Genomic DNA, 18,990 nt, shown 5'->3' with positions numbered 1-18,990 from the left:
GGGAAAGAACAAAGTAGAAACTTTATACTTTTCTTTCCTCTTGTGTTTCAGTTTTATTACTTTTTAAAAAAAAGACAATAAAAAGCAAACAAATGAGTTCAGTTAGCATTATTGCTAACCACTGAACGTTTGGTAAGCAGACAATTATTATACTCCATGTGACACACTGAAAAGTACTGCTCTTTGGTTAGACTTGTTTAAATATAATGTATGCTTTAATAAAAACAGAAACACAACAACTCCTGTTCCAGACTACATTGTAAACTACATATTTGTAACCTCCTCACATCCACTGGTTTATTACTTGATAGTTTTATAATTTATGATTGGAAAAACGAGCTCACTAGAATTACAAACGTATACTGTACAGTAAAGGTCATCCTCAGCATTACCATCTTAATATTGAAAAATTAAGTCTGAGCAAATGCAGAGAAACTCCAGGAGCTGCAATATTCACCACCTTACTGACTTCGGAAGTTAGAGGCACGTTTCCTTTTGCTGGTGGGAGCCTGTGCCAGTATGGAGCGTGCGTGCTCTGAACTCTGTCGGGAACTGCGCTGATGCACAGCGGCATAATTGAGCTCAGCCTCCAACTGCACACGTTTAGCAATGTAATGTGATTTCTTCTGTTCGAGTTAGAGGGCTAAGATAACCATTACAAAAGCACTGAAACACTGACAAAACCTGTCTTATTAGCAGTTTGAGCGGGTCCATTTTACAACCACAGATGTTTGCAGGCTGAACTACTTCAATAGCTTGACTTCAAACCATCTTAAGCTGTATTTCAGCTCAAAAGTAATTTGGATAACAAACAGCATTAGTTGAGTTTGGAATTAAAAATCCTCCTTAATCTATTTGTGACAAGGGAAGGAAAAGAGAAGTTCATATTCTAGTGAAGGCGTGGGGCACATAAGATTTTAAAAAGTGAATTCAGAATTTATACGTTATTAGGATAACATCCAAATGCTGGAGATCTCAGATTAATCAGCTGACCAAAACACCGAGTAAATTTATCTCTCTGATGAGTTTAAACAAAAAAGTAAACAGGAGAAATTGAATACTTATAGCATAAATAGCCAGGGTGAAATGTGGAAGGTAATCAACATTATCATATTTACTGAAAGTTAAAGACTTAAATTAGTGAGTACCATGTGTTTATCTACCTAATTTCAGCTTGCTAACAATCTAGCCCAATCATCATTTTCCACATCAAATGGTTACGAGAAGTAGTCAATAAATGTTTAATGAACAAACACCTTTTTACATCAGACAAGCAACAAAAACATCACCTTTTTACATCAACAAAACCAAACCAAAACCAAAACAAACACCTTTTTACATCAGAACGAACAACCAAAACATAACACAACATACAGTTTCATTAGCTTCACACACAAAAAAGGAAAATGGGTCTGCATGGGATACTGCTGCTTATAATAAAGAATAATATTTTATCATAAAATTGGGTTGTTTGCATAGAAACGGTAAGAAAGCAACGGTAATGGCCATTTAGTGATCTCTGCGTGGCTGATTTTAACAGTATTAGTTTGGATTTTAGCTAATGAATATTAATTTTATTATCACAAATTTAACTGATAAACTGAGAAAAAACATTTGTAAAAGTTATCTTACGCATTTAAGCATCATGCAAATATTGAAGCACTCTGAGAAGTATCCTGCTCAGAAAGCACGAACCAATAGAGAAAAAGCATCAGAAATGATGACAAAATCTGGAGAAATCTGTCACTGACACACACACGCAGCTGACTCCCACTGCCAGGGCCATTACCATGGGGACACCAGTACTGCACAGCCTGTATCGTGGTCCCTTTTACCAGGTCTCTATTATTCCAAAAACATCATTAAAGAAATGAAGAACAGTTCTCCCAGCTGCCAGTTTTTCAGTTCAGCACCCGCTCCTCTCAATTCCCAACCGGTGTAAGATTATTTCTGATTGAGTCACGTTAAGCGCTGAACTCCACGGTCGGTTTAGATTGTGTAATTCAGAGCTCTGTCAGCAGGATTAGGCTGATCTCAGCAGAGATGCACAAATTCCTAAGAAGTTAAGGTCTCCCAGATTTAAAATAAATAAATAAGGAAGCCCCATTTTTTAATCAACAGAATCAACAGAAACAGCCTAATCAGATTAAGGTTGTGAACTCTGGACTACCACAGTGTTTTCCAGCAGCTCAGCAAGCTTAATCCACAAGTGGATAATATGATACAAAGCATTGCTATTAAATATTCCCTTGGAAGACACTAAACCTATCATTTCGGTAGCGGAAACAAATATCTTTGTGAAATCTAATAAGAGATTTAACCAAGATCTTTAAGCAAGCTATCAAGGGCTACAACTCTTGCCATGTTAATCCTTTTTCATTCCGCAAACATATTTCTTTGGGTATTCAAGCTCAGTGTCACTTGAAATAAGATAACTAAATATTTCACTGGGAATATATTAAAGTCTTCCCTTCTTACAGCAACTTGAACTAACAATTAATTTAAGAAACTGTATTTCAGCACCCACATTTCCAAGACAGGCCAATTATCAAGGGCACAAAACTGTTTCTCCTCTGCCATGGACAGTTTGTGATTCACGCAAATTTCTCCAGAATTTCATGCTCCATTCTGCATCTCTCCTTTCATCCCAAAGATACCATAACCCCTTTCCTCCCACTTCACAGAAGGGTGCTCTACCTTTGAGACTGCTGATACGACACCGAGGTCTGACCATAGGTCTGTTTGAGGTCTGACCACAGGTCTGTTCGACGTCTGACGATTCACAAGTATACAACAGATTTTTCAAAAGTATGTGCATGAAATGTCACCTGTCACATATTACCAAGGAATGCTAAATTTTTCCACTTATTTTTATGGGTAACAGTAAATTATAATGCTGTATATTCCTAATAAACAAAATCAATTCCCTGAACAAGCTATGTTAGAAGCCAAACAACTTCGGGGCATACAAGTAGCAAGGTTTCCCACTACTGCATCCACAAACCATAAGACAAGACTCAATGTAAAAATATTGTTAGTGCCCAACAAAAGAATTCTTTCCATGTTAACTCTTCCTTGAGTCACTTTCTGTGAAACATTACTTTAAAAAAAAAATCCTTACTTATCCTTACTTGTCTTTATCCATACTGATTAGTACTGGGGTGAAATAGTACAGAATCATTTCAAAATACCCTTTCATTACAAGTGGCTTAGTGTACACCAAGTGTGATATAACTTAGATTGCCTAATTAGCAAAGGTCATCCCCGTAGTCTAATCTTACTGGGTACGTTCTACTTGTCAGTTAAGCTTGGATGAACACACACAGTTAACAGATTGAGCAAGGCCTGCAGATGTTTCCTATTAACTCCTGACAAATGAGAGATAGATAAGGCCATACAGTTCTCATGAGCTGTGGATTTTGACATACTGGTACCTGTACAACAGACTGTTCACATCGTCATGCAGAAATTAAACCTCTGCCATATGATTCAACTCAGTCTGCAGCTAAAAAGCTGCAAATTACAAATAATCACAAATGCAAGGCCATTCTAATACGTGACATTTGCCATACAAATAAAGATTTAGGGCCACCTAAGTAGTCCAAAGCTATCTACCCATCTATTTTACAATGAATACACAAAATCATACTTCCCTGAACTGAGTAGCAATCTCTTTCACCCACAAGTTTATTTTTTGTAGCTCTTTACCCAAAAACCTAGAAGTGTTCTTCTCAGTGCTGCGCTCGTGTTCCTCATTTGGCTTTCCATGCCAATGCATGCTCTAAGTGCCTTCCTGTTCGCGCTCAGCCCAACTGCTGGTACAGTGCCTGTAGATAGCTCAAACAGCTGCATGCTGCTACACATGTTCAGAACAAGTGCTAACGTTCCACATTTCAGCTACCATACTCTATAATAGAGGTTAATTTTTCCTTATGCTTCACCTGAAAGAGTGACAGGAACTCTTGTCTACCAGCCCTGAGATTTATCTCAGCCCCCTGCAGAAAAGCATTAAAATTTCATGGCACTGAAAAAAGCTAATCAGACCATTCAAGCATAATCCTGCTCAATTTACAATGAAATAAACTATGTCTTGAGAACATGCAATTTTGGAATAGAAACGGATAATCTTTGAAGGCTTCAGAGTTTGCATTTTGGTATTTGGATATTGCAAAATACACGATAGTCATTGTTCCTAAAGTACTCTTAGAAACAATACAGTCCTCCCACCACAAAGTTCAGGGGACGGAGAACACTCACGTGTGGCTGTGTTTTCTTACCCCCTAACCTGGGGACATCCTTTAACACAGAGCCCCAGGTGACAGGAAAAAGAAAGCAAGCAGTAACAGAGAGGTATCATGGTCGCTGTTTCCCCAGGGGGGCTTTTTAGAGAGTAATTGTCAAATAAAAGCAGTATTTAATATAAAGTTGAAAAGGTTTAAGATGCTACTATCCAAGAACTGTTCTGGGACAGACTTCTCCCAGGACTGATCCCTTGGAAAGCAGAGGTCTTTATGGACAGCAGGACAAGGGCTGCTGCTTTTCTGTCTGCACCTCCCTGAGCAGAAATACCATGCTTATGCCACACTCACGCAGTGAGCCTGAAGCTTCTGGAAACATTAGACCTATCCTACCCACACCACACAGTCAATCCATGCACATGCCATGAATCCAGCATCTTCAGATGCGTCAGGCTTGCCCGCTGCACAAACCCCCTGCCTGGGACATGTGCTGGAGGCTTGTACAAGCACAGCAGAAGCATCAAGGATTCCCCAGTGAAACCAAACAAAATTTCTGCAAAGAAACAGGAATGTGGCAGGGACATAGCCCCAGCTTGTCCCTGCTCCCCCACTGCTCTGGGGTTTTCAGACTGACCCCTGCAGGGGAAGAAGCTCGCTCATACCTGAGACATCACGGGCTGGATTAGTCATATGTTTCACTGCACACCTCCAAAATCTGAGGGCATATCCAAGAGACGAATGATAAATAATGAAAAGAGCCCTAATAAAGAATAAATGTGGATAGCAGATTGCTTAAAAGAATGACACATAATTGCCCATGTGTATTAGGAGGTAAGGGCTATGCAAATGATACTGCATCGGTCATTTTTTTTTTCTAACTGTAAGACAGTACTCACATTCTCCCATTCATTTTTCACAGAAATGCTCTGAGTATTGGACAACTTCTGATTAATTTTCCATTGCTTTCCAAAAAAAAAACAAAAACATTTTTCTTTTGAAAAAAACAATCCTCTCAAACAGGAATGTAAATTAACCAACTTCTTATTCTCCAACACTACTTCATAGACCAATGCAAGTATCAGATTTAATGCCGATGGGTATTTATTATCCAAATAAATTTGTATCAATCCTCAGCACAATTAATGGAGAACAACTTGACTCTGCACACATTTTTGAAGTACAGCTCAAGCAGCCATACATTTATAAATCTTGTCTCAATTTATTTAACTGGTTATTTCACTGTTCAAATCGTCCCTATGAAAATTACATAGATAAGCTTGAGATGTGCACACCAGACACATTCACTCCTTCGTTCATCAAAGAGATGCCACTGACAATGGGCTCATACATCTAAGTTATGTAAAAGCATCAGCAGCTTTAGATTTCTTTGATAATGTTTATCCTCTCTTGATTTCTGAAGAGCGCCCATCACTTTATAGCCCCGTGCCATTACCAGAGCCTGTAAGAGCTACTCTTCTTCTTAACAGTACTCTCAGTTCCTTTGCCACTCTCACCAGTAGGAGGAGACCTGAGTTATATTGGAAAAAAAAAACATACCTTGAACATCTGTGTGAAGTCTGAATTTCCAACAATAGGTGGCAATACTGTTGTGTGACATATGAAACATACATGTTTACGTGCATGCACACGTCCAAACATTTTCTACCCCACTATGCCATTTTTTTGATACTGTGCTTCATTTTTTTTCTTTCAGATGTTACCCAATGCCATTTTTCAACACCATACAAGTAAAAACTGTCTGGTTTGTCTGCTTTTTACAGAACAGATGGATCATCTTGACACTTTATTTTAGTAATTCTCCCTGACAAACTGCAAACCACACCAGTTGGACAAGGAGGCAACACGTGAATTGGTATATGGTCAGCTGGGTAATGTGTAACACGACTGCTCCATGGGAATCTGAAGATTTTTCAGGCAGACTGAAGAGTTCTTCCTGGCCCTGGTGGAGCCTGGCTGTGGGGGCATGGGTGGGATTTCAGGGGTCCAAATATATCTAAAATTGCAGTGGCATGCAAAAAAAGTCCAATTTCTGAACAGAAAAAACTTTAAACACGGCTCTTCTTTTGGTGCATCTTAGGTTGAATCTCAAATCCAAAAGTGATCTGGAGGGGCACCGTGCCAGTTGGGGGTATAAAATTGCTGCTTTATGGAAAAAGCCCCTAAGGTAGCATCAGGGCATGGGATTTACTGGAGATCAGAGACCAGCTGTGGGAAACCAGAAAGGGAACCTGTCCCCCGACCCTGTTCCTGCCCTGCCAGAGCTCCCAGGAACATGCAGGGGCCACCTCGCCCCTCACAACGTGCTCTCCGGCCAGTAAACTGCACCCTCTGCTTGTGCCCTGACACCTTCACAGCAGCTCACCATCCCTCAGCACAATGTGCTAATTAATTCTCTTTCCAAATGATATATATATATTTTTAATTTTATCAGACCAAACACGAATAACACTTTAAAGCCTAGTGCTGCTAAACCTACATTTCTGTATATGCTGTTGGTCTATAGAGTAAAGCTAAAGCTTCAAAGAGACAGGATTATACAATGAGATAGCAGCTCAACACACAAAGATATTCTTTTGTTATTTTCTGAACTACATTCATCATCTTTTTCAGCAGGAACTTCTTTTTTTTTTTTTTTTAACTAAAGAAAAATCCAGCAGTGTATTCCCAACTGATAAGAAATGAATTTGGGTGTCAGTGCAACAGGGAAGCTGTAGAAATTTTGATAAAAGCTCTTTCTGGGCAAAAAAAAAAGAAAAGGCATCAAAGAGGTTATGTCGGACAGTGTTTCAGATACCATGGTTACAGCTGACCAGAGAAGAAGGCTTTCTGTACTACTTATCTTTGGATACTCCGTTAATTTTCAGTTTAACAGCAATGTCACATGCTGGCTAAGGTTCAAATATGATAAAAGAGTCATATAAATGAAAGAGAGGTACAGATTACTTAGATAACATTAAAAGCGGTATCATAATTTAAACTACTTCTAATATTATGAGGACAGTTAAAATCCATCATGACTAACATCTGAATATTGTACAAACTCATGCATTCACGCCCATACATACAGGTATATCTCAATGCACACATGCCTAGACCCACAACCCAATTTTTGTCTCAAGTGCTGTTTCTGCAGTGCTGCAAAACTCTCATATGGGAGAAATGCTTTTGTTCTAAGACAATGCAATAAGACTGAATAAACGTTTTAATTGATACCATAATGCAAACATCTCCAGACTAAATCACTAAACCTCAAAACACACATATGTGCATACAACAGCAATATTGCTGGTCAGCTTTAAAATGGGGGTGAAGGAGGGTGTTATTTCTAACTGTCAGTGATCTGCTCAACCCCACTTCCATCTGGTGAGAAATATTTTGTTTGTTCATTTAAAAAATGCCACCAAATTTAAGTCTTTCCTCTGTCTTTTCTCTTTTTTCACTTGTTTTGTAAACACTGATACGTATGATACACATGCTGAGATGGCAGCATTAGCTGGCCCTCGGGCCGCCATCTTTATTGAAGTTATTTCCATGTTTGCAAATAATGAAAAATGATGGCTGTAGGACAGCAATCGTGATACTTTGTGAAAACAAAGCTTGGGTAAAACACATCTGTCACAGGGAAGCCACAGGGGTTTTTTGCAGTCAGTCTGCAAAGTTCTCGTATTCCTTGCAGAATCTGTTCAGATTTATTTAGTTTTAGTATGGCCATTTGTTTATTTTTTGCCTCCTAGGCAAAACAGCCAGACAAAAATCAGCCTGTAGAATAAAAAACACATCTACATTTTCCCCACAGGACATATTTGTGTTCTCGTGCACCCCACCTTCCAGCATAGGCAGACTGACCTATCTAGTTATTCCTGACCAGAAAGCTATCAGTGGTAACTTATCAACAACACCTAGTAACAACCTATTAAAGTGACCCTACCGGATTATCATTCATGAAGGGCTAGTAAATTCACCATACACTTACAAATATTTTCCCCATCTTATTTCTTGACTGCAGAGTGAGAATTACGCATTATCCAGTTATGAAAAACATCATTAGTACCCATTCAGCAACTCTCAAAGAACTACACGTAGTTCAGAGGTGTCACGGTAAAAATAAAAATATTCCTCTATACAAAACATTTACAGAGGTGAACCACATCCACGAGGTGACTGCAAACTAGTCACTATTTTACAAAAGAATCCAAAGTTTTCTAAGCGTGCCATAAATCTACATAATGTCTTAACTGCTAGACTTTCCTTTTTATCTTTAATTTACCTGAAAATGCATAAAATAACGTATCACTAGACAGCTCTTTACTGGCTATCCACCTGAAGGTGCTCAGGAGAGTTAGCCTAGCAAAAAGATAGCAGTAATTTACAGTCAATAAAAAGACTCAATAAATTGATCATCTTTTTTCAGAGTGATCCAGGAACTAATCAGATGTGCTAAGTCTCCATTTCTGCAGGTCTGCTAACACACATTTCAGGATGGGATGAAGATGGGCAAAACAATTCTGCAGAAAATCTGCTATTAAGACCAGGCTTGTGTAAAATATACAGGAGCACTAAAAATACAGGTGAAACACTACATACATACAACCGAAGGCAGGCACAGAGAACAGCTCTAGAAATAAAACAGTGATTAGAATATCTTGACATAAACAGAAGTGTAAAGAATAATCACCTTAAAATACTGCATGCTCATATTTACTCTTACAAAATGAAGTCTCAAGCTCTTGGAACAGAAGACAATATTCACAGTCCTAACTCCAGTAAAATTTCTTACAGAAATGCCATCAACGATCCTGCTATATAAACTCAGATTTTGCAAACGAAGACAAGTCTCTTGGAAAAAAAAAAAAAACAGATAGGAAACATGACAACATTTCTATGCAGATTCTAATATACTGATTTGATTTTATCCTGACATAACTGAGCTGCCCTCTTGTTCCTTTTCAATTTGATTAATCTAGCAAGATCTGCCTGTTTAGAAATAATCACAGCTAGATTTCAATTGATGCACCTTGCATGCCAGATTGTCAGAGCACTAAAAATTTAATTGATAATAAAGATAATATCATTGCCTTGCATTTATATAGCACCTTTCATGGTGAAAGATCCCAGAGGCACTGTTGACTTACAGGTACCACCAGGGTGGAAATGTGATTGCTGTTTGCTGCCACGCAGCAAATGTGCTACAAGATGGAACACAAAATGAAATCACCCCCCAAAGTCCAGGATTCTCCTCTACTCCCTGCCCTGAGAGCTCTGATCCCACTTCATAACTGGCATTAGACAAGCAAAAATAAAATTTAGCATTCATCCCTTTTTTCTGTCAAGATATTTTGATTGAGAGCTGGAAAAAAGTGCAAAAGGGAAAGATACTTGACTTTTTCTTCACAGTAGTTTGACGACAAAGATCTTCCAAAGCACAAGATACCAAGATGAGGAAATTTTCAGGGCGTGTGCCCACCTGGCCTGGGTTTCCGAGGGCCTGGGTGAACGGCTGCACCTGAGTCTTCACCATTACAGCTTCTGGAGGTGGTGGCAGGACCAGAGCCTCTCAATTCCCTCCCTGCTCAGCCCTGTCCATGTGCAGGGGAGAAATACAGCTGAGCTGTGCTTGTCACAAAAACTTTGAAACAGCTCCTCAAAAGCAGGGATCCTCTCCACATTCGAAGAAAAACACAAAATCTTCTGAACCCGTTCAATGTGTTTTCTAGCTGATGGAAGAAGCACATTCATCTTGTCTCTCGTGGCTGAAATACTCACTGCCTCAAACAGGGTGGGAGAACAAGCAGCCCTTTTCCCGTGTTCTTCGGGCATACCTTAGTCCACCAATACTGAAAGCAGTATCAATGTCTCCTGGAGGTTTCTATCTACTATCGGACAGCAACCTGCTATTCAGAAAGCAGAAGTGCCAGCCAAAGCCTGATGACCAGCTGCTCTCCCAGACAGAAACAAAGCCAAGATTCTGCTAAAGTCATGAGGGAAGAAATGAGCCTCAGCAACACTGACGCATAAATCTCTCTCCAGCGATGAATGGTAAACAGGCATCTGTTCTCGTGCTCCTAGACCTCCCTACAGCATTTAGCATTGTGGATCTGAGAGATGGCAAGGATCCAAAGAACTGCACTGAAGTTATTTAAGTCCTTTCTGAAGGCACATACAGAAAGTAAGGATGCAAGAAAGCAATCTCAGCAATGCAAACCTCTCCTCAGAGGAATGACAGAGATACAGTCTCTCCATTTATATTCAGGACCATACGAACTCATGCAGCAGCAACAGACAAATGGCACCGAAGCCCAGGTTGTATTTATCTCATGTAAGTACACAGACATCCCCCAAACCAGAATTCTGTAATGTTCAGCTGCAATCAGAACTAGAGATTGAATCTGAACCCAGATTCTTTCCAAGATGAAACACCGAACAATATGCAAACCTCCGTCCTACAACTGATGGCAAATGTCAACCACAGGCATCATTGCTTGGCCAGTACAGTTCACAGCTTCTGCATTCCTCACGATCTTCTTGTTCCCAGAGTGCGCTACTGAGAAGTGATGCTTCTAGTTCACTTACTCTCACCACTTAGCAATAAAGTGTTTGGTATAAATAACCTAAATCCAGTCTGATTTCAGACAGGGTGGGAAACCTTCCAGGAAGAGCACAAGTAGCTGAAAAGTCAGCACCTACTGAATCTGGCATCAAATAATTTAATTTTACCTCTCAACTTCCTAAGTATGATGAAGAAGATACTTTTCTAAGCTCATGACCTTGGTCTACACACATATGCATACATAAATTGTTCTTTGGATTACAAGGAGAGCAAAAGGCAGACATCGCATTTCTTGCCACCTTGGAGCATAACATTACAGAATACTTCAGAATATTTTTGTAGTTTAAGAAATTGTTAATTAAGCGACCATGATTAAATTTCTCTCATATCTGTCTGTCAAGTCAGCTTGTTTTGCCAAATGAAAGAAAAAAGAAAAACTATTTTTTTTATTTGCAGTTAAAATATCAAATTGTGTTTTTCAAAGGAAGGAACTTGTTCCTCTTTAATTTTTTGTAGGTTTTAATGTATGAAGGCTACAGCAGACACTGTTTTTTTTTTTGTTTGTTTTTAATATCCAAATTGGATAATTGGATCCACTGGATCCATTTCATCCACAGAATTAGCTTCCACCTATATCAAAACTTAGCAGACATGCCAGTGCTCTCATCTTCACTTTCTACGTTGATACAGTCTATTTCAACTGAGTTACTGTGGATGCTAAACATGAGCCCCAGAGTGGATCCACTCTGTTTTCAATGGAGACAAACAGCCATTCAAATTTACATCTTTGTTGCTGAGATCAGAACACATCTTCATTTTCTATTTTCTGTTTTGATATTTTTCCATTTATTTGTTACCACCATGTATGTCATGGGGAAAAAAATAAAAGAAAAAAATACACAAAAACTTTGTTATTCAGATAAAAGCAACATATGGATATATTTTCTCATTTATGCTTACAAGAGCAGATGTTTCTGGCAACAGAAATACTTTTATGGACAAGCTGGATATTAAATTTGGAGGAGAGGGAAGCTATTAGTAGATTCAGATTAATTTTATTGTTGACAAATGCCAGGCAATGCATTTATACAACTGGGCTCTAAATAACATGCATTTACTCAGGAGAAAGACCTTACTATTACCACAGACAATTTAATGAACATTGCTGCTTTCATATCCTGACAATGAAAAATAACACAAAAATACTAGGGTGCACTAAAAAGTGAAAGCACAAAGTAAATGACTAAATATTCTGAGTGACATGAAGCATTCAGCTCATGCTATGCCTTTTCCTGCAATACTATCTTACTTTTTCTATAGCAAAAGGGAGATGGATTCAGAAACAGGTAATGAAAATTACGATTACAATAAATATCCTTCAGGTTTTGAACCTGTGTGGGTGTCTTAACTGCAGCTATCAAGTGAGGATTCTGGATTTGTGGGACTGTGCAGTATTGATCACAAGCTAGTTCACTTTTCTGTTCAGCCATAAATCAGACCTGTGGCCCAAAAAAAAACAAATAAAAACTGAAATGGAAGTCTAGAACGTCACTGAAAGACGATGGCAAATTTCCACCCAGATCAGTGTCTCACAGTTCAGAAATATCTCTTTTGCAAAGAGAGCCCGAGAACTCATATCGCTTACCTATTCTCGTTTAGATATCTAGAAAGGACAAAGTCATTGAAATATCTCTTGGGATATTCTGAAAAAAGTAAAAGGCTCAGCTTCCTCTTGGAAGCCTGTTATTGCATGTGCTGTGTTGTAGAGGACACTGGAGGCTTCGGCAGACCCATTTTTCTGGAGCTGCCCTGAAAATTTGCATCTTATGTCTCTCCTTTCTCGGTGTATTTCCACAAGGGAAGCTCAAAGGCCTACTTCATTATGCCAGCCCTGAGGCCTGATTGCGGCCTGTACCTCAGTGCGCCACGGGCTTCTGGCTCCACAGCAATGAACCCCTCCTACAAAACTATGGCTTTTTCCTCACAACAGCCACTTTCATAGGCATTTCACTCGGCTTGAGTTCTTTTAAACATGTCTGAACTCACCACAGTTTCCCAAACTATAACTGAAAAGGTTTTCTTTGTATGCTTTAGGCTTACAATTTCCTCTCTGAAATGCTCCTTCCAGGAGATCAGTCCTCACCTGTATTCGGCCCAAACATGCACATACAAAAGCAGGCAGAGTGCACCTCAGGCACCTCGTGCTGAGCATAAGTTCTCTGGGACTAAACAGAATGAGCACGAGTGTTCCAGAACAACCGAAATAAAAGCATCTCTAAACTAGTTTGCTTCCAAATATTCCATACGCAGAAAGTAAACACATGCATGAAAACAGGAAAACCAAACTGAACAAAAACATTCAGAATTTCTTTCTCTCTGTGTGCACATATGCATGGAAAATGTATATGAAGTTTTCCTCCTAGACCAGATATACCTGAAATATCCACCTAAGAGCATTGCAGTATATGAACTTTTAGTGACAAAATCAGAAAAAAGGAGTTTGCCTTAAAATTGCTATGTCAAAGACTCACTGCATAAAATCCAGAGGTGGTGTCTTCTTTCCTTTATTAGCTCAGGAGCACCAACAAGTCTTCACACACAAATAAACCTGTGTGAACAATAACTTAAGATAGTGTATGTACAAATATGAAAGACTGGCTTCCATAGTTGCTGGCATTTCCAGTGAGAGGAACCACTGCTTCCCTACCAACAAGTGCCAAGAAATGAGAAAGAGCAATACATTATTTATAGGTAAAGATAGAGAAACCATGGAGATACCTGGTCGAATAGTTCCAGTCATTTGGAGGGAAGCAAGAAGGTTGCAAAAATTAAACAGCTGCACAAACAAAATTCACTCAGGTGACCAATAAGGGCTCACAGAAACATTCACCTAAAAACCTGAAGATATTTTCACAGATTCTGGTAAAATGCTGATCCCATTTCAGCTCCAAGAGACTACAGTGTCTACGTTGACTAAAGAAAACTGCCTACCACGACCACAGGACTTGTTTGACTTCAAACACTGATACAAATATCTCTAAAACAGTAATGCAGCATTACTTTCATTTTTATAGGAATTACTAAAAGGAATTATTTACAGATCAAAAATGATTAAAAATAAATCCTTAAATAACTGCATGCTAACAAAAAAGTTAATGTTTTGCTTTATTTTTTTTTTAATTTATTTAGAAAATGTTTTAATATGCCACAACTTGCAACTTCTGTGAAACACGGATTTATCAAACACTTGGGCAAGTAGGAAAAGCTCAGCTCTGCAGTTCAAATAAGAATACATTTTGGTGCTTGTTGTAGAGTCTGACTGAGAATGGACTGGCAAGGATGCTTCCCAAACATAACAGCCTCCAGCAGAAAATACTGTATTACACTGTTGTATATCTATTGCACATTTCCTTTAAGGCATGAGATATATTATAGACCAAAGACTCTACAATAACATGTAGGCAAAAACCAGCTCCTCTTCTAAAGCTGCACTGTTAGAAACTTTGAGCAACAAAAGCTATAAATTTGAAAAATCAGCAAAAAGAATGTTCTGAAGTTAAAACCTGAAGATGAGAAATGACAATACCCAACTATCAAAAGCACAGAAAAAAAGATCAATGGCCAACCTCAGGAGCTATATTTAGCTCCACATCAAACCTTGCTTAGTCTCTCAATCCAAGAACTCTTTTGCAAAGAAGAGTAACAAGAAATTGAAATCTTCCCCTCTTACACTACACCGGTAAGCAAAGACATATGCCAGGTATAGGTGCACCGTGCATGCATCTGCAGCATTTAGAGATGTATAAGATTAAAGTACACATAAATAATGTATTCAAGAGGCAAGACAGACTGAAATCAATGGGCTAGATGCAATTCTGGGAGTAGAATGCAATACCCTTGCTCCATATTTGAGTAACAGAGGGGGTGTTGTGTAAAACATTGGCAAAATGTAACATCTTGATGCTATGGACTTTGAAACCTTGCTAAAATGCCAAGGAAAATTCTACTTTGTAAGCACTATAGGGAGTCTGAGTAGACTGTCTGTGAGGTGGCATCTAGGTCTATATCTCAACATTTTATGGACAGATACCTGAAAACCTGATATTTTAGAACAGGGAAACCTACAAGTGCACAACCTGAACAATTTTAGTGTATTCTGCAGTCCCTGTCAAGTTTGCAGAAAAAAAAGGTTTCAGTCTAAAAACATTTATCATTATTTCAAAATAATGTCAAGAAGTTCTCTAAAACTCCTCAGTCATACATCATTCTGTGTCCTACAGAGGATTCAGGTGGCAAAAATTGAACAAAACAAAAAAACAAATCCACTTTTTCTGATCTGAAAGATTCTAGAAATAACACTATATATCAAAAAATGGAAACTTTAGAGATGGTATCATAAACAAACAAACAAACAAAACAAAACAAAACCTTTATTCACCAAAAGTGAATACTTTAAAATATGATGTATTTCATGTTGCTTCATCTGGGAGTGCATTTTGCTCTGGGATTTTCAGTTCTTTCTGTATATCTTCACGGCCAGAACTCAAATCCTGACTGAGCTAACAATAATTACCGTGGAATAGTTTCTGTTTAGCTGTTTTGCTCTCCTTCAGAGGCAGGGCCTCTGCCCAGCCCTTTGCTTCAGTTTCACCCCAGTCTTTCCATATTGCTCACTGGACACTTACAGGCATCAACTCAGACCTCTGCAATCCAACAGCCTCCAATTTCTTAACCATGGAGTACAGATTAGCCGTGATGGCTCTAGCCCTTCAGTTACGCTTCTCTTTCATTCTCCATGTGTGGTACTAGATACTCACATTTGAGCATAAAGCGAAGCTGGGAGATGCATATCCTGAAAATACTGATATACTTTACCTTCTCACTGCACATAACAAATGCATATATACATAGGTACTTATATAGTAGCGATGTGTCTATGCATGCTTCAGCGTGAAGTACTCCTTTTGTCTACTCCATAAACTTTCAGCTCTACTCCACACAGATTTCTATCCAAACAAGAAAATGATGGTCTGAAAGACATCATGGACTTCTACGTTTCCTTAGCTGCCATATTATCTTGTTTTTGAACCATAACTTGAAAATCAAAATGATGGTACATAACTAGTATGCACTTAAGTTTTCTCCTTATAATGTCACCAATCACTGTCCGAAAAATAAACCTAATCAGAAAACTGATCTCAAAATCAATACAGGATTAAGCTACTAAAAGTCTTTAACCTTAGTTTTTCAGAGAAATCAGAGGCAGACCATCGAAGTCATAATGGTACTGAAAGTCACATGTTATTTGGCTCTCTTGGAAAAATCTTTCCTTCTTCCTTTATTTCTTAAAAAGTAACACATTTTTAAAAGATTGCAGCCCCTTTGTTATACACAGCATCTAATACTGAAGCCTGTGTTTCACAAAGACAATAATGCATTCAGGATAACATCCATTCCAATCTGTTGCAGAAATCTCAAAAGCTTTCCATTAGGAGAACCACAGAGGTGTCAGAGCTCCTACAGCTGTCGTGGTATCATTTCCTGCTGAGTGCTCACCAGTCTTCTGCCTGCTTTTTCCGATGATTTCCCTTCTGCCCAGGTTAGCTGTTAGGGCTGATAAATCAGATCACAGTTGCTCAGCTACTTTCTTACTGCTTTAGTATTGCTTGCAAGGCTACGAGACTGGAAATTAGGTTCATATTTTTATCTTTGCAATAAGGCGATAATATTGTATGCATTATAGGATTCTCTTTCACAATTACAACCCCATTAATGTTGTGCTAAACTGAAAACCAAACAGGAACCCCTTCACCCAAAACCCATAGCTTGATCTCTTCCAGAATAACTTCAGAATTCTGTTATTGGGCGTGACTACAGAAGAAGTTTTTCATGGTCAGGCAAAGGACAGGGGATTCTGCTCTTTGTACCAGGATAATCCTCCTATATAAGCCTTGAAAAGATCTTTTATATTTCCACCAATAAAACAGGAAAATATTTGTCCTGATCCTCCAGAGCGGCTCCATCCCTTCAACCACTATTTACAGCTCCTGGATGCTACAGTTGTAAGCTTCATACAGGTGCCTATTAAAGAAACCCAAATGCAGGTTTTGGAAAAGACAGGTGCAATGCAACACAAAGCTCATCAAATCAGTTGCTCTTGGGGAAGTTCACACAGTGGTATTTCAGGGTGTTCAAACTGCACCAAGAACTCAGCAAGTATCCTGAGCTATCTGCAAACCTACGGAGTAAATACTGCCCCCATATAAACAGTAAATATTGTCTATTTATTAGTGACATCTTGATTTTAATTTAAGAATCACCTTGATATCCAGTTGCTAAATGCATTTGTTGTTCTGAAAACATTTATCTAATTAATATTTTTCCGACTCCTGTCTGAAAAAGATTTAAAAAAAAAGATTTGAGATAAAGCTCTAGAAAAGAGAGTAACTCTTTGAGAGAATTTCAATACAAAGCATCACAAACAATTCTCTGGTAATTCACGTGTGCACAAGAGGAGAGAACTTCTCAATTTTCTTTTTAGCCAGCTGTACTAAACCTTACACAGACAAACAGAAAACTCCAACTCCGTTGCCTCTGGCAGAAATAATGCCTCAGCTCTCTTAGCACCATCATCCCTTTGGTGTCTGGATTCTAACACGGCTCCCAAAAGCTGATCTCCTCCCCGCACATTAGAGGCTTATAATAACAGACAACCACAGCGTGACAATGGTGGAGGGAAGCGTGTTAGATGGGGCAGAAAAGAAAGACTTCATTGAATAACATGGATAAAAAGCACCTCTCATACAATGAAGTAATTTTTCTTAATGTTTTAAATAAATGCCGCTTTTCATTCCTCCCAAATTGCATTTATAATATAATTAGATGATTGCTGGGGGCTTCATATAGCTGAATTATAGGGTGTCTCTTCCACATGAAGGTTTGTGAAAGAGTCTCTGTGCTTCCCTTTATATTTTTCTAACCACCGACAGGGATACTCACAAGGCATTCTATAATTCAATTACAACTATCCTCTGAGAAACATATAATTTTATAGAAAGAAGATTTAAGCCATCATGTATCCATTTTTTTCCTGTTATGAAAGCATTTGTCTAAAGTCTGGTATTAAATTTAAATAGGTCTGAAACAATCTTAACCCAATAGTTTTCAACTGTGTCATTTGACAGCTGTCAGACTGGCACAGCCACCCCGGGCTTACTTTTAACTGAACTTCTGTATGGGCTACGTCCACATAGAGCATTCCTGTATGGAAAACATCACTCGTGGAGTTAATGACGGGTTGTGTGTGCGTGTAAATATAAATATAAGCGCTCATTTCAACCACTATGAAACTAAATTTTACATAAATACACACACTGAACTGATGCAATGCAATTTAACTATAACATCTCGTTCTTAGCTGCTGTGCTAATATGATACCCTAATTATAATAATAAAGTCTGAGCCAGTAAGAAAATATCATTACATTATCAAAATGCTTCCACATCATGTGCGTTTTTCCAGGCACAGAAGTATCAGCTTATAACAAACCAGGAAGTACTTCATACATTTTTTTTTCTTTAAGGAGGGATACAAATGTTGATTTTAGCCTAAAACTAAAATAGTACTAAAAGGACAAGGCCCACTCAGTTTTCATATGCTTAGCAGCATAGGAAAGCCTAACTAGTGCAAGTAACTAGCCCAAATAAGGTCTACATGCCCTGATATACTAACAAAATATCCAAAAACTTGCAAATCATGGGGTATTTACAATGACTGCATAGCCTATAGCTATGCTAAAATTTAAGATGCAGAAGGAAAATAGGTTTAGATTTGCAAATCATACCCAAAGTTACTATCCATTATTTTTACTCAGTATCAGCTAAATGCCAGGACTAAGTTTCTCACGTCTTTTATTTGAAACCCATAGCAAGCATTTAAAACTAAATCGTATCAATGTACTTTATATTACTGTTTAAAAACCTTAATCCAGAATTATTTTCCTAAAAAATCAATAGTTTAAGATATGACTTATATTTCATAGTACAAATATTCTATGCCTCACAAAGCTACTACAAAATTATTAGAAGAATACATTTTAAACTTGATCTTCAGCTTGATCAAATAAAAGAGGATGGAAAAATGAGTAAACTGTGAAGTAAAAAATAATGCAAGTATTCATAAATA

General features: G+C 38.3%; 1 protein-coding gene across 13 annotated transcripts in view; it reads right to left on the bottom strand.

Annotated features, from left to right (window-relative positions):
- Positions 1–18,990, bottom strand: part of TENM1 (teneurin transmembrane protein 1) — an 854,834-nt gene that overhangs the window by 267,438 nt on the left and 568,406 nt on the right. For 10 of the 13 annotated variants that reach the window (XM_080553265.1, XM_080553267.1, XM_080553268.1 and 7 more), the window contains one exon: positions 13,338–13,414. The exons of the other annotated variants lie outside the window; for them this stretch is intronic. The gene's annotated coding sequence lies outside the window, so the exon portion shown is untranslated. The remainder of the gene's footprint in view (positions 1–13,337; positions 13,415–18,990) is intronic. 13 annotated transcript variants of the gene reach the window in all.

This window comes from Anser brachyrhynchus (assembly GCF_964034855.1).
Source record: "Anser brachyrhynchus genome assembly, chromosome: 13".
NCBI classification, from domain to species: Eukaryota; Metazoa; Chordata; class Aves; order Anseriformes; family Anatidae; genus Anser; species Anser brachyrhynchus.
Note: the sequence above shows the minus strand (reverse complement) of the source record. Positions and strands in the feature narration are given on the sequence as shown.